The sequence below is a fragment of the Eptesicus fuscus genome, chromosome 17, assembly GCF_027574615.1.
Source record: "Eptesicus fuscus isolate TK198812 chromosome 17, DD_ASM_mEF_20220401, whole genome shotgun sequence".
Classification (NCBI taxonomy): domain Eukaryota; kingdom Metazoa; phylum Chordata; class Mammalia; order Chiroptera; family Vespertilionidae; genus Eptesicus; species Eptesicus fuscus.
The window spans coordinates 3,071,425-3,084,541 of NC_072489.1; positions in this window are offsets into that span (position 1 = coordinate 3,071,425).

Here is a 13,117-nt window from a genome sequence, read left to right on the forward strand (position 1 = left end):
AGGCCAGCACTCTGCCCCACCACATAATCAGAGCCCGAGTCCTGCTCCACCAGGGGTGTGGTGCTCCCTAGTCAGGCATGCCCAAGGTTCGGGCCCTCTCCTGCAGTTCAGCAGCAGCCTAGCTGGGTCCCTGGTGCTGCCCTGGAATGAGCCAACATGGTCCTGGCTTATCTCAGTGGGTATCTCCTTGGAGGATGAAGAGGCTGTGTGTGGTACCTTGATGATAGGGGCACTAGTGCTGTGCCCACCCACCTCGTCCTCAGGCCTCCTCTCCTCTGCCCAGACTGCCTCCCCATAGCACATCACCCAGCACATCCGTTAGCCCAGAAGTTATGCGGCTCTGTGTCTAGCTCTGAGTTCCAGAGGGTCTGGTTTGTTGCCCAGAGGGGTGACGGGATGTCACAGGAGCCTTTCACATCAAGGGAGTCGTCTTCTCATTGTTCAGTGGATTCTGTGTCACCAGCTCCCTGAGAAAGGTCTGGAAGTCACTAGCTCTGAGTCTCAGTCTCTATGTTATTCAAATGGGGGATTTGAACAAGAATATTTTCAGATTCTGTGCTCTTTTAGAAGGGTTCATGACTTATTTCTTTGTGGAAAATAGGGTGATTTTGTAACCTTCTGTCCTGTCCATGAAAGGGAATAGAGGCCCTGGCTGGTGGAGCCAATATTGAGACCAATGAGTAGAATTCTCAGTATATGTGGGAGTTATCTGACTCTTGTTAAAGTCACAGTCTTGTTTTCACGAGGACTGTCCTGACTTTGCTGGCCTGGCCTTCCCCGGTGAGAGCTTGATTCCATGGCTCGGTTAGTCAATGTAGTCATTTAAGTTCGCATTAGACTTGTCAGAGCAGTGCAACTGCCTATTAACAGCCAGCCCACAGCTTCATCCATATGAATTATTACTGAGCACTACTGGACACGTGGTGCCAGATAACAAGCCATAAACGTCCAAAGCGTTGAGAAAATGTCAGACTGCTGTCACACGATTGCCAGCTTGCCACGCACGGCTCCGCACTCAGGCCTGTGGCCAGCGCTCTGCCCCTGACACGCGCTGCGTCCCGACACACACTGACTTAAAATGTCACAGCCTGGGCTTTGCCAGGCCACTTCTCCAGGAGGCCCGGAGCCTCCTCGCTCTTCTGCCTCTCCTGAGCTGGCCTGCAGCTCAGGACTGGGGCGTGTCCAGCTCTCTGAGCCTGTGGGAAGGGACAAATCCAAAGCACTTGAGGGTTGCTCTTTGGGAAAGTTTGTCCCATAATTAATGACATCTCAATTCTCCAGTCTCCCAGCGCGGCACACTCCAAGTTATCTTCATGCTCTCAGCTTCTGCTACTCCAGCCTATAACCCTGGGGAAGCCCCACACTGGAAAAACCCTCCCCATGACTGTACCAACCCCCCTTTTTTTGGTCTTCTTCTCTTTACAGCCAAGCTCGACTGGCCACCACTTCCTCACCTTCTCTTTGCTTCTCGGCTGATGGGTGTCTTGATATCCACAGCTGCTGAACTTGCTGTTCATAAAATCAACCACCGCACGGCCGGGTTCTCCCCCGACTTGATCTTTGCAGAATTTCATTCTTGACATCATGTTCCTGAAATATGCTCTTCTGTGACTTCCGTGACACAACTGCAGCCTCACTCTCCTGACCCCGCTGCTTCTTCTCAGGCTGCCCTGTCTCTCAAATGTCAGGTTATTCCTGGTCCCACCTTGGCTTTTGTGTCCCAACTGACACACTTCCCATGAGCCATTGCATTATGTTCCTGTCCCTTCAGCTGCCACTTACAAGCTGACAATTCCCAAATTATGCCTCCTCCAGATTTCAACTACCTGTCCCCTGGTCCCCCCACGCCTGAAGCAGAAGTCCAAAGCAAATGTGAGCTCTCCTCTCGGATTCCTGCTGGACTTCCTGTCACAGTTCCTCCCATCGCCAACCACCTGATTGTCTAATTTGCAGCAGCTGATTCATTCCTATTCCTCTGAACTATTACAAGAACTCCCCCAATGGCACCTCCACCGCCAGCCTTGCTGTCCAGCGGTTCCTTCTCTCCTGCAGTCACAAATTTGACTTTGACTCTCTCATTGGGCAGTTCTCATCATCTACAGGATGGAGTCCCAGTGTTTTCATGTGGTCCTTGGGCCATTCATGGTCGGCCTCTAGCTGGCCCTCCCACCCTCTGTTTATCCTAACCGCCCACCCCCCCTCCCAGCCCATGCTCTAGTCCACCAGGCTGCTTTTTTTCTCAACATGCCACATTTTGCCCAGGTTGATTCCTATGGAATCCCTGTGCATTTTCTAAGTTTACCTACTCTGAAAACATCCCCTGCCTCCCTTGTCTCACTGCCTGCATCCAGAGCACTTTGCAATAGCTCTGTTGGGCACTTAGGACTGGAAAGAAGAAAGGGTTTCTCTCTTTCCATCTGACTGTGGTCCCCTCAAGCAACAGGACAAGGCCTTTATTTCCTGCGCAGCCAGCACAGCGCCTGCCCCGAGGAGTGCCATGAAGGACAGTATGCTGGTATCCCCCGTGAAGAACAGACACATGAACTTTGGAGCTTGGAGGTGAGCTGGGCCTCAGGGAGGAGACCGAGTCAGGAGGCAACCTGTTCTCTCCATGAAGCCAGTTGGGACCACAGTGTCTTCAGCAGCAGCGCACACAGAATATCTCCACCCAGACACTTAAACTAAGCCTTGGGTCTAAGGGAATGGCGCTTGTCTGTCTCTTTTTCATGTTTAAGAAAGTAGGACAATATAATTTAAATTAAGCTCAGAAGGGAGGGGGAGGGAGATTGAGATTGAGGAGGAAGGAAGGAGGGAGGCAGGGAGGGAAGGAGAGAGGGTGGAAGAGAGAGAGAGAGAGAGAGAGAGAGAGAGAGAGAGAGAGAGAGACACGGAGGGAGGAAAGGAGGGAAGGAGGGAGAGATAGGAAGGGGAGGGAGGATGGAGGGAGGGAGGGAGCCTGAGTGGGAGAGATGGAGGAATGGGAGAGCACTGTCTTCTGTAAGTTCTCACACGGATGGCCTCCAGTCATCTTGGGCTCCGTACTTTATCACCTGGTCATACGTCCTCCACTTTTCCCAGGCAGAACTGTGGATGCAGGGATCTACAACATTTGTACATATCAGCCCAGAAACCAAAGAGCAAACGCTGTGTTCCTGTGTAACTAGGCAGACTTCCTTACGCAGACAGGGCCAAGCATTCAGAAATACTTAATGAACGCCTGGCCCCACCTGTTTGTATCGGTCTCCCCTGCTGTGTCTGAGCACGTCAATGGTCACTGTCATTCGCTTCACCGAGGATAACATGTTCTTTAGTGAGTGTGAGCCAGATCCCTGAACTCTGCCACTTAACAGTGAAAAGGAGTGGATTATGTGCGAGACTTTAATGAATGCGGGTCATCAGGCAACATCATTAAACTCCTGTGCCTTCCAGGTGGCAGGCACATGGTAGGCCCTGGAGCTACAAAGGCAAATGTGTATAAGGCAGCCTGGAGGAGCTATGGGGAGACCCACATTTGACGGGAAGGTGTATGTACAGGAGGCCTTTCTGTGTGCTGTATTAATAATGAAATATAGGGAACAAGCAAATGTCCAATGATCAGGAAAGGCTAAATAACATGCTATGAGTGGCTACTGGGCTGCTACTGAAGACTCTGTAGTAGCAGTGGGCATGCCTGTGATCTGCTAAACACATATTTAAAATCAGGATGGTACACCATGAAGTCCCCACTATTTGTAAGCACACTTATGCACTCACGGAGAAAACACAACACAACACAACACAACACAACACAACACAACACAACTACCGTCGAAGGAAATACACCAGTGGTGATGGAACTGTAGTGACAGATTTTTGTTCTCTTTATATTTTTCACATTTCCCAATTTTTTTACAACAAACATACATTACATTTATAATCATAAAAAGCTATTTTTTGAAAGGTCTTCATGTCTGGGTGGAAAAGACTGTTCATGAAGCTGCTCAGGCTCCCCTGGGTCCTACTCTCTTGTCAGGTTGTAATCATTCCTTTAGGAGAGCGACTTAAAGGGGAAGCAGGATATGCTCTTGTCAACTGAAGGTCTCTGCCCTCAACTGAATGCCACCAGGATTCCCTAAACTGGGGTGTGGTGAGAGGAGGAGACAGCTAGGGGCCAGGGCTCTGAGGCAGCTGGGGGGGTGGGGGGAGGAGAACTGCAGCTCTGGCCAGGGAAACTGAAAGTAGGCTCACTGAAGCAGAGGTGAGGCTGGCTTATATAGAGAAGAGGTCCTACTCCTGGTCCCTTACTGATCCATTCTCATGCAAACGAGGAATTCTCACTGCTTAATTGGTCCAAAAGCACTGTCCCCATTGGCCAGAATGGAGCCACTCTGATTGGTTGGTAAAGATGCAAATAAGGGAGGATTAACCTGGGAACTTATATGCATATATGCATAGCCCATGAACACAGACAATGGTGTGGTGAAGGCCTGGGAGGGGTGGGTGCGGGGTGGAAGGGGTCCATGGGGGGGAAAAAACAAAAACATCTCTAATACTTACAAAAATAAAGATAAATTTAAAAAAATAGAGGAAAAATAAATTAAAAGAAAAAGATTCAAATGAGGATATATCTGTGCAGCTTCAATTGGACGGGAAATGTCTTAGTCTTGCTGGTCAAACTTCAGTCCCAGGAGCTCCCTTGTAAGAGCTGATCAGCAGCAGGAGGCAGGCAGCCCAGTCTCTCCCCGCCCCCCCACTCCTCCCAAAATGCAGTGGGTGAGAGGCCTCTGTAAACAATGACTGCTAGGCTCAGATTATGAATTTGGGGCATAGTTAATCATAAGGAGTCCTTTTTCACAGGGAGATTTCTTCTCTGACTCAACACACATTTCTAAGCTTCTTTCCAGCAAGACTGCTGGTTCACCTTCTCCAACAGCCCAGGTGAGAGGCGCGGAAGTCAGAGCGGACCTAGTCCTGAGGGCAGGTGTTCTGTCGGCTACATTTAGTTGCGGGCCTGCTTTCCTCCTACAGGACACGTGCCGCTCTGGTCACCAAGGCCGCTGCTCACATCCCATCTTATCTCCAAACTTCCAGGCCTGGTTATGCAATCAGAAATACATGCGCTTTGACAAAGCCTGGAGGACACTTCAGTCCGCCCTCAGCAGTGCCACTTCCCAGAGCAGATGCGTCCTGCCCTGCTGTGGCCCTTCCTCTGCCTCAGCCGGAAGAGTTGGAGTCTTTCTGAACCAACTGTCATTTCCAGAACCATGACACGACGTTTGCAGCAGGTGTGACCCTGGGCAGGTGATTGCCCATCTTGGGCCATAGCGTCCTCATCATGAAATGCATTCTAATGTCCTTTCTGCTTAACCATTCAGCCATTCTGCATGCTATGGATGTTTCCCTGAGTGTGTTTTTGGATGAGATTAACATTTAAAAATCAGTGGGCTTTGAGTAGGGCAAACTGCCCCCCTATGTGGGTGAGCCCCAACCAATCAGTTGAAGGCCTGAATAAAACAAAGACTGACATTCCCTGAGCAAAAACAAATTCTGCCTGCAGACAGCCTTTAGACTTAAACTGCACTATCAGCTTTCCTGGGTTTCCAGCTTCCTGGCCTGGCCCATCCTACAGGTTTTTTATTTTGCTAGCCTCCATAATGCATGAACCAATTCATTAAAATCTCTATCTATCTATCAACTATCTATCTGACCTATCATCTATCTAATATCTATCTATCTGTATCTATATGTAACCTATATACTTATACCTAATCTATCTGTATTTCTATCTTTATCTCTGTCATCATCTCTATCTCTCTCTCTATCTCTATCTCTATCTCTATCTCTATCTCTATCTCTCTATCTCTCTCTCTCTCTCTCTCTCTCTCTCTATCTCTATCTCTATCATCTATCTATATCTATCTAGCTATGTCTACCCCTAGGTCCCCTTTCTCGGGAGAACCTGACTCATACAGAGAGGGTGGGAAATACCTTATTCTCAGCTGTGATTTACTTCCTAATTTCTGCTATTTGGCACTTTCTTTTCAGGCTAGAGAAATTATTCCTCTCCTCATTGTTGTCAAAATTCCCTTGGCCTGCTAAGTCCTTCCTGGTAGCTCTCCTAGATCAATTTGTGCACCAGTTTTGTTTTACATGTGGGCGGGGCTTAATTAGCCTTCCTTGGTTCTCTGTGTTCTGCCTTCTTTCCCTCACACAGCCCAGTGCCCGATGCCGTCTCCTGAGGTGGGCAACCATACCTGCCGGGGAATTCAGAGCAGGGGCTGGCTTTTGCTCTCCTGTGATTGCAGCCCAGGAACCATGCAAGTATATGCTGGTGATTTACCTCATCGGTACATCCCAGACACAGGTGTAGTCTCTCCAAAGGAAAGTCTCTGACTCCATCCCTCCTTGGTGTCTCAGCAACTGTACCCAGAGAGGCAAGCTGTGGATGTGGGACCAGCAGCCTGGGCTATGATGCCTGCGGTGCAGATTGTGATTTTGCATGACTGAGGGCCTGGTGGTGCTCAGAGGAGCCATGTTTTTGATGAGTGGACCATTGACATCATCTTGTGAATATTCATGAATCTCTTTGTGCTATAATTCCAGTATGACCTTCCTTTCCTTTCCCAGAGGACAGGAATTTTAGGGCTGTCAGCCTGAGGATGGGCCGACATGCCTGCCAGTTAGGCCTCTGAGGACAATAGATGGCTGGGACCCAAGATCCCAACTAGCTGCACAATGTTGCCTTGTGTCTGAGGACCCCGTGACCTATCTTCTCCCACACATACTTTTTCCCCATTGTGGTAAAGTACCTATAACATAAAATTCACTATTTTAACCATTTTAAGTGTACAGTTCAGTAACATTAAGTACATTCACATTGTTGTGCAGTCATCACTATCTGTTCTCCAATTTCTCATCATCCCAGATAGAAGCTCTGTAACCATGAACACTAATTTCCCACTCCTCTCTCTCATTGCTCCACTCATCTACTTGCTATCTTTATGAATTCTCCTATTTTAGATATTTCACAAAATAAAAACATATGGCATTTGTCTTTTTGTAGATGACTTATTTCATTTAGGACAATGCTTTCAAGGTTCATTTGTGATGTAGCGTGTATGCAAACTTCATTTTTATGGCTGAGTAATATTTCATTGTATGTATGTACCACATTTTGTCTGTCTGTTCATCTGTTGATGGATACTTGGGTTGTTTCCATGATTGGCTAGTGTGAACACTATTGTTCTGCACTGAATACTGACATACAACGATATGTTCCAGTCTTTGTTCAGTGATTTCAGGTATACACCTAGGGGTGAAAATTCTATCTGTAACTTCCTGAGGAACTATTAACCTGTTTTCCACAGCAGCTGCTCCATTCTACAATCACAGCAGCAATGTATGAGGGTTCCAATTTCTTTACATACTTGCCAACACTTGTTATTTTTCATTTTGAAAAATTATAGCCATCCTAAGAGTATGAAATAGTGTCTTATGGTGGTTTTGATTTGCAGTTCCCTAATGACTAATGTGCAACATCTTTTCATATGCTTGTTGGCCATTTGTATATCATTTCTTTAAAGAAATTTTATTCAAGTTCTTTGTTCATTTAAAAATTAGGTTGTCTTTTTGTTGTTGAGTTTTAGAAATTCTTTATGTATTTTGGGAACTAACCCCCTATCATACACATGATTTTAAATATTTTCTTTCAGTAGGTTGTTTTTTCACTTTCTTGGTAATGGCTTTTGAGTCTCCAAAGTTTTAAAATTTTGATAAAGTATTTGTTAATTGTTTCTTTTGCAATTTGTACTTTTGGTGTCATATCTAAGAATCTATTGCTCAATCTAAGGTCAGAAACTAACATTTTGGTTTTTGACCCATTTTGAGCTAATTACGTATATGTGGGAGGTAGGGTTCCACATCATTCTTTTGCATGTAAAAACCCAGTTTCCCCAGCACCATTTGTTAAAGAACTTGCTTTTTCCCCATTCAATTGACCATAGATGTCTGCGTTTTTTTCTGGATTCTAGGTTCCATTCCCTTGGTCTATATGTCTTTCTCTGTGCTAGGACCACACTGTAGCTTTGTAGTAAGTTTTGGAATCAGAAAGTGTGAATCAGACACATATTCCTTTGTTCCTGCCCAAGTCATGGCTGGAGACCTGGGCTACCCTTCAGGGACCATCTGGAGCCTCTGGTTCTAAGCCTAGGGTAGGCACAAGTCTAGGAGGCCTGCTTCTCATTTCTCCTTCCCAAACTCCTCTCTGGGGTGTGTGTGTGTGTGTGTGTGTGTGTGTGTGTGTGTGTGTAGTGTGTGTGTGTGTGTGTGGTGGGGGTGTAGTTGTGTGTGTGTGTGGTGGGGGTGTAGTGTGTGTGTGTGTGTGTGTGTGTGTGTGGGTGTGGTGTGGGGTGTGTGTGTGTGTGTGTGTGTGTGGTGGGGGTGTAGTGGGAGAATATAATATATTAAGCACACGTGAATACCTTTGAAAGTGAAAGAGGATTTTCAGTAGTCTGCTAGGATTAGATAACATATGGTCACACATTTGGTGGCTTAAGACAACAGGTGCTTATTCTCTCGGAGTCTGGAGGCCAGAAGCCCAGGGACCAAGTGCTGGTGGCTGTCTCATTCCAATCTCTGCCCTTGTCAGCACGTGGTCTCCCTGTGTCTGTGTCTTCTCTTCTGTCTCTTACAAGGCACTTGCCATTGGCTTTAGGGCCCACTGGATAATCCAGGGTAATCGCAGTTTGAGATCCTTAATTACATCTTGAAAAACCCTTTCCAAGATAAGGTCATTTATAGGTTACAGGAGATAGGGCATGGACACACCTTTTTTTTGTGGGAAATAATTCAACCCACTACAGGATTTTACTAATAATTATACCAGGACAAAGGACATAATGCCAGGACTGCCCCCAGCAAACTGCCCCCACAAAAATATGGTCACGTAGATGAAAGACTCTGATGTGAGGCGACGGCCCTTTTCCACCATAGCACAGGGAGAGGCCCCCTCATCCGCCTCTGTGCTCCCTGTGTGGGCCAGGTCTGGCCACATGGCCCTTCCAAACCTGGGCTCCTCTTTCAGAGGCGGCAGCTCAGCCACCGTCTCTCCAACCACCGTGGCGGCTCCATCACTGTCTGTCCACTCGACAGTGTGGATGAAGAATAGAACTCTCATCCTTTTTGTGCCTCTCCCAAAGCTTCCCATCTTCCTATAATAAGCCCACTGGGTGAGAATCCACGTGACCCCTGACCTGTGCCAGTGTGCTCCTTTGGTTTTCCTTAGACGTGGGGGCAGGGGTAGCCAGCCCTCCCTATGCTGAGGGGAGTTTACCCTCTCAGAACTCCAGGGACGGGTGAAGGGTGGGGGAGCGGTGAGAGATGAGAGAGTCCGAAGGCAGAGTGGGGCTGGGTTTCAGAAGGAAAGCAGCAAGGGTTCTAGGTGCCAGCAGAAATGTTTAAGGGAGGCCTGAGGAGGTGGATGGCCTGGGTGGGGAGCCTGGGACAATGGGAGAGAGCCTGGGGTGGAGGGAAATCTCCGGGGGCAGAGGCAGGAAAAGGGGGCCTAGGAAATGCCAGAGGCACATTTTGTCCCTTTGGAGCTGGTTGTGTAGCCTGTTGTATGGCATTACAGGGACTTCTGGTGCAGTTGTGTCTCCATGGCGCCCTGCTTTAGGAAAACAGGCAGTGATTCTGGAGCGGCCATATGAAGGGACTCCACGGTCCCACCAGAGGGGGTCAGAGACACACCCTGGGGGTCAGTGCCTATTTTTAGGAACGGAGTGAATCCTGGGGAGGAGCACTCGGCAGGCGGGTGGACTCGGGCTTTCTGTTTCATGGAGAAAATATGTCTGGAGCTGAGGCCACGCAGAGGCCTGCAGACCTAGAGGCGGGCAGGAACTCCAAGGACCGCACTTGCGCTCCTGGCTCACCATACCGCACAGGCCCGGTCATGGTTCCCGGTTAGGTGCGCCTATACCTTTGCTCTGAGTGTTGTGTCTTTGCGGAGGATTTAAAATGACCACAAAACCTTTGACAGCCCTCCATTTGAGAGGCGGTGAGTCCTCTCACCGAAGCCAGAGGCTCAGCGGGCAGAATCAGGCACTGAAACGTGATCGATGCGGCTGAGGCGGGGTGGGAGGAGAGAGCCGCTGTCCGACTCTGAGAAACTGGAGGAGGAGAGACTTACAGCATCATCTCATCTCCTACTCGCTCAGCCTCAGAGGTGGGCACTGCTGATGAGGAGACTGAGGCTGGAGGGTGAAGGCCAAGGCCACCCTATAAGCAAGCAGCCGGGTTTGAAGTCCACGCTCACCCCTCGGTCAATTTTCCCGATAATGAGGCGGTGACCGCTGTGCCCTTACGGCCTCCCGCTCCTGAATGACCACGCTGCCCAGATCTCATGATGCCTGGAGCGGGCAGCGTGGCTCCAGCCTTGCCCACCTCGGTTGCTTAATGAGCACCCTAATTTGATTGGCTCCAAATGAATGTGATGCAAAATTAAAAGATGCCAGAAGACACTGCAATAAATCGAATGAGTTAGTTTCAATTGATTATGTTTTGAATTCAATTAGATTTCTCCTCCAATCCTCTCTGGATACTAACCCAGCTGCTGGTTACAGAGCAATAACTGGAAAGGTCTATTATTGTTGAGTTCCGGCCTCTGTCATCCAGCTTGGGCTCAGGCAGTCGTGCTGGATGGAAAACCTCGGCTTGGGTGTGGGGAGGTCAAGGGAGTTCAAGGCCAGCAGTCAAGCCTCCTGCTAGCAAGCCAGCATATTTCCTGTTGGGGAAGGGATTCAAAGCAATGTACCCAATTAAAATGGTTTAAAATTATTTTTAGTGCATAAACACTTCAACAGGCTACATAGAAGGGAGTGTTAGAGTCATGGACTTTGTCGTGTGACAGGCAGCAGGGGACAGTGATTGAAGTCTCTGGGATCCGCCTGGCCGCGCACTCTGTATAACTAGGGTAAATCGCTAACCTCTCCAAGCTTGGTTTTCCTATTTGCACAACGAGGGAGTCAAGCTCTAAGAGCAGTTTTGATAGCCCTGGGTCTGTGCTGCTGTTGTCCTTTTGTTCCCACCTTTCCACCCATGCTCTGTGCTGCCTCCCATTGCCATTCTTCAGCCATTTGGCCTGGGGACCTGATCTCTTCAGGCTGCCTCTCCTGGGTTTTCTTGTGGTCATAGGCTGGATCCAGCCACAGGGCAAAAGAATAGCCCCCTGCCTCAGGGCTGTGCCCCTTTAAGACTCTACTCCTGCCGGAAGCCTTCTGCACATCTTCAGCTCTCCCTGCAATGGTGATACCACTGCCTCTTTGTCTAACCTGTGGGTGGTAACAGCATCCCACAGCTGCTGTCTCTGTGGTCCTCAACATCCTACGTATCTCCTCTTTGTTCTCTGTACCCTGCTCACACTTCTCAATGGAATATTGCCTTTAAAGGCTCATCAATATTGCCTTTAAAGGCTCATCCCATTTGAGCCATCTGGGAATTCTACTTCCTACCATGGCCCTAAATAAAGCAGATGCTAAATCCACTTTTTGATTGAGGTTCCTTATGGAACATTTCAAGGAGAGGGACTACAGCTGAGTCAAAAGGAGGGGGTTTCTGGTTTGGAGACTGGTATGACGCTGGAGAGGCCCGGGAGTTTCCAGGCAGAGCATAGGAGAGGCTCAGGTGGAGAGCACGGTGCGGACAGGCGGTGACTGCAGAGGACCTGGGTGTGGGAGCCAGGGGTGGCTGTCTCTCCTGGCCACAGAGAGCAGGTGCTGCCGCAGGAGGGAAAAGGAAAGAGGGAAAGGCTCCCAGCCCTGCTCCATCCCTGACCCAGTTAGTCAGGAGCCCCTGATTGAGGGCAAAAGGCCTGTGTTCTTAGAGTCCCGGGAGGGAGGAGCTCTGCTCAGAGGCTAATGATGGAGGGTTTGTTTTCTTTGGAATGGGGCTCCCAGGGGTAGGGTGTGAAGACTTGGCGTCAGCCATGGAGGAAGAGCTGGAAGGAGATGGGTCCTGGGGTAGGATAGAGGGTGAGAGAAGGTGTTGGTGGGTGGCCAGGGACTTGCTTTTGGGATGGTGACCAAAGATTACAAGGGTGGGATCAACTATGGTGATTTATGCTCTTAGCTTCCATGTAAGTAAGAGACCTGGGCCCTGGAGGAGGGTGGAGAACCCCACTCTGGGTGCTGGTCCAGGATCTCTGTGGCAGTGACTGACCTGGAGGAGATCTGGAAGTCAGTGTCAGGCCTGGAGAGTGCACATCAGCATTCTAGGGCCATGGCCTGGCAGCCTCATGGTTGGGCAGGCCACGTTCTGCCTCAGTGGCCCCCACAGTTGGGTTCTCATGCTGCCTTCGGGGTTGGAGGAGAGCCTGGCAATGATTAGTGACTCACCTGGAGTAGGAGCAGCTACCAGGGAGAGCTGGGTGCTCAAGACTGTGTGGAAGCTTGGGACTGATGACAAGGGGATGCAGAGACTGCAGGGACCTTCCTGACCTTGGCCTTCCAGGGGGCTGTAACCTGTGAGTCAGTAGGAAATGCAGGGCAGAGGAAGTCATGCCAAATGCTGGGTAAATGGAGGTAGAGATCTAGGCCCAGAGTCTGAGCACCATGTCAGGTTCCAGAGAAGCAAAGGCGAATGGAATCCTGGAAGCTGCTTGTCGGTGGCTTCTAGTCCCCCCAGGGCCAGAGCCAGCAGCGGCAGGGGAACGAAGAGGGTGTGGTCAGTGCTTTAGACAAAACGGAAGACAGAAGAGTCATGTGCCTGGGAAACAGGTGCCTGGGGAGCAGGCAGGTCTTCAGGTGAGATCTAAGGCACTTTACTGTCTCCTGAAGAGAGGGGGATGGCAAGAGGTCCGTTCATTCATTTCTTCATCCCTTCATAACTGCTTTTAAAAAATTAAAGCACGTGAGGTTTTTATTAATGGCCTTGGAACATCTATCCTTTTTTTGAAAGCTGTGACATACCAGATCAAACTCCAGCAGATAAGAAATAAAGTTGTTTCTCTCTCTTTTTTTTAAAAAAATATTTTTATTGATTTCAGAGGGGAAGAGAGAGGGAGAGAGAGACAGAAACATCAATGATGAGGGACAATCATTGATTGGCTGCCTCTTGCACGCCCCCTACTGGGGATCCAGCCCAC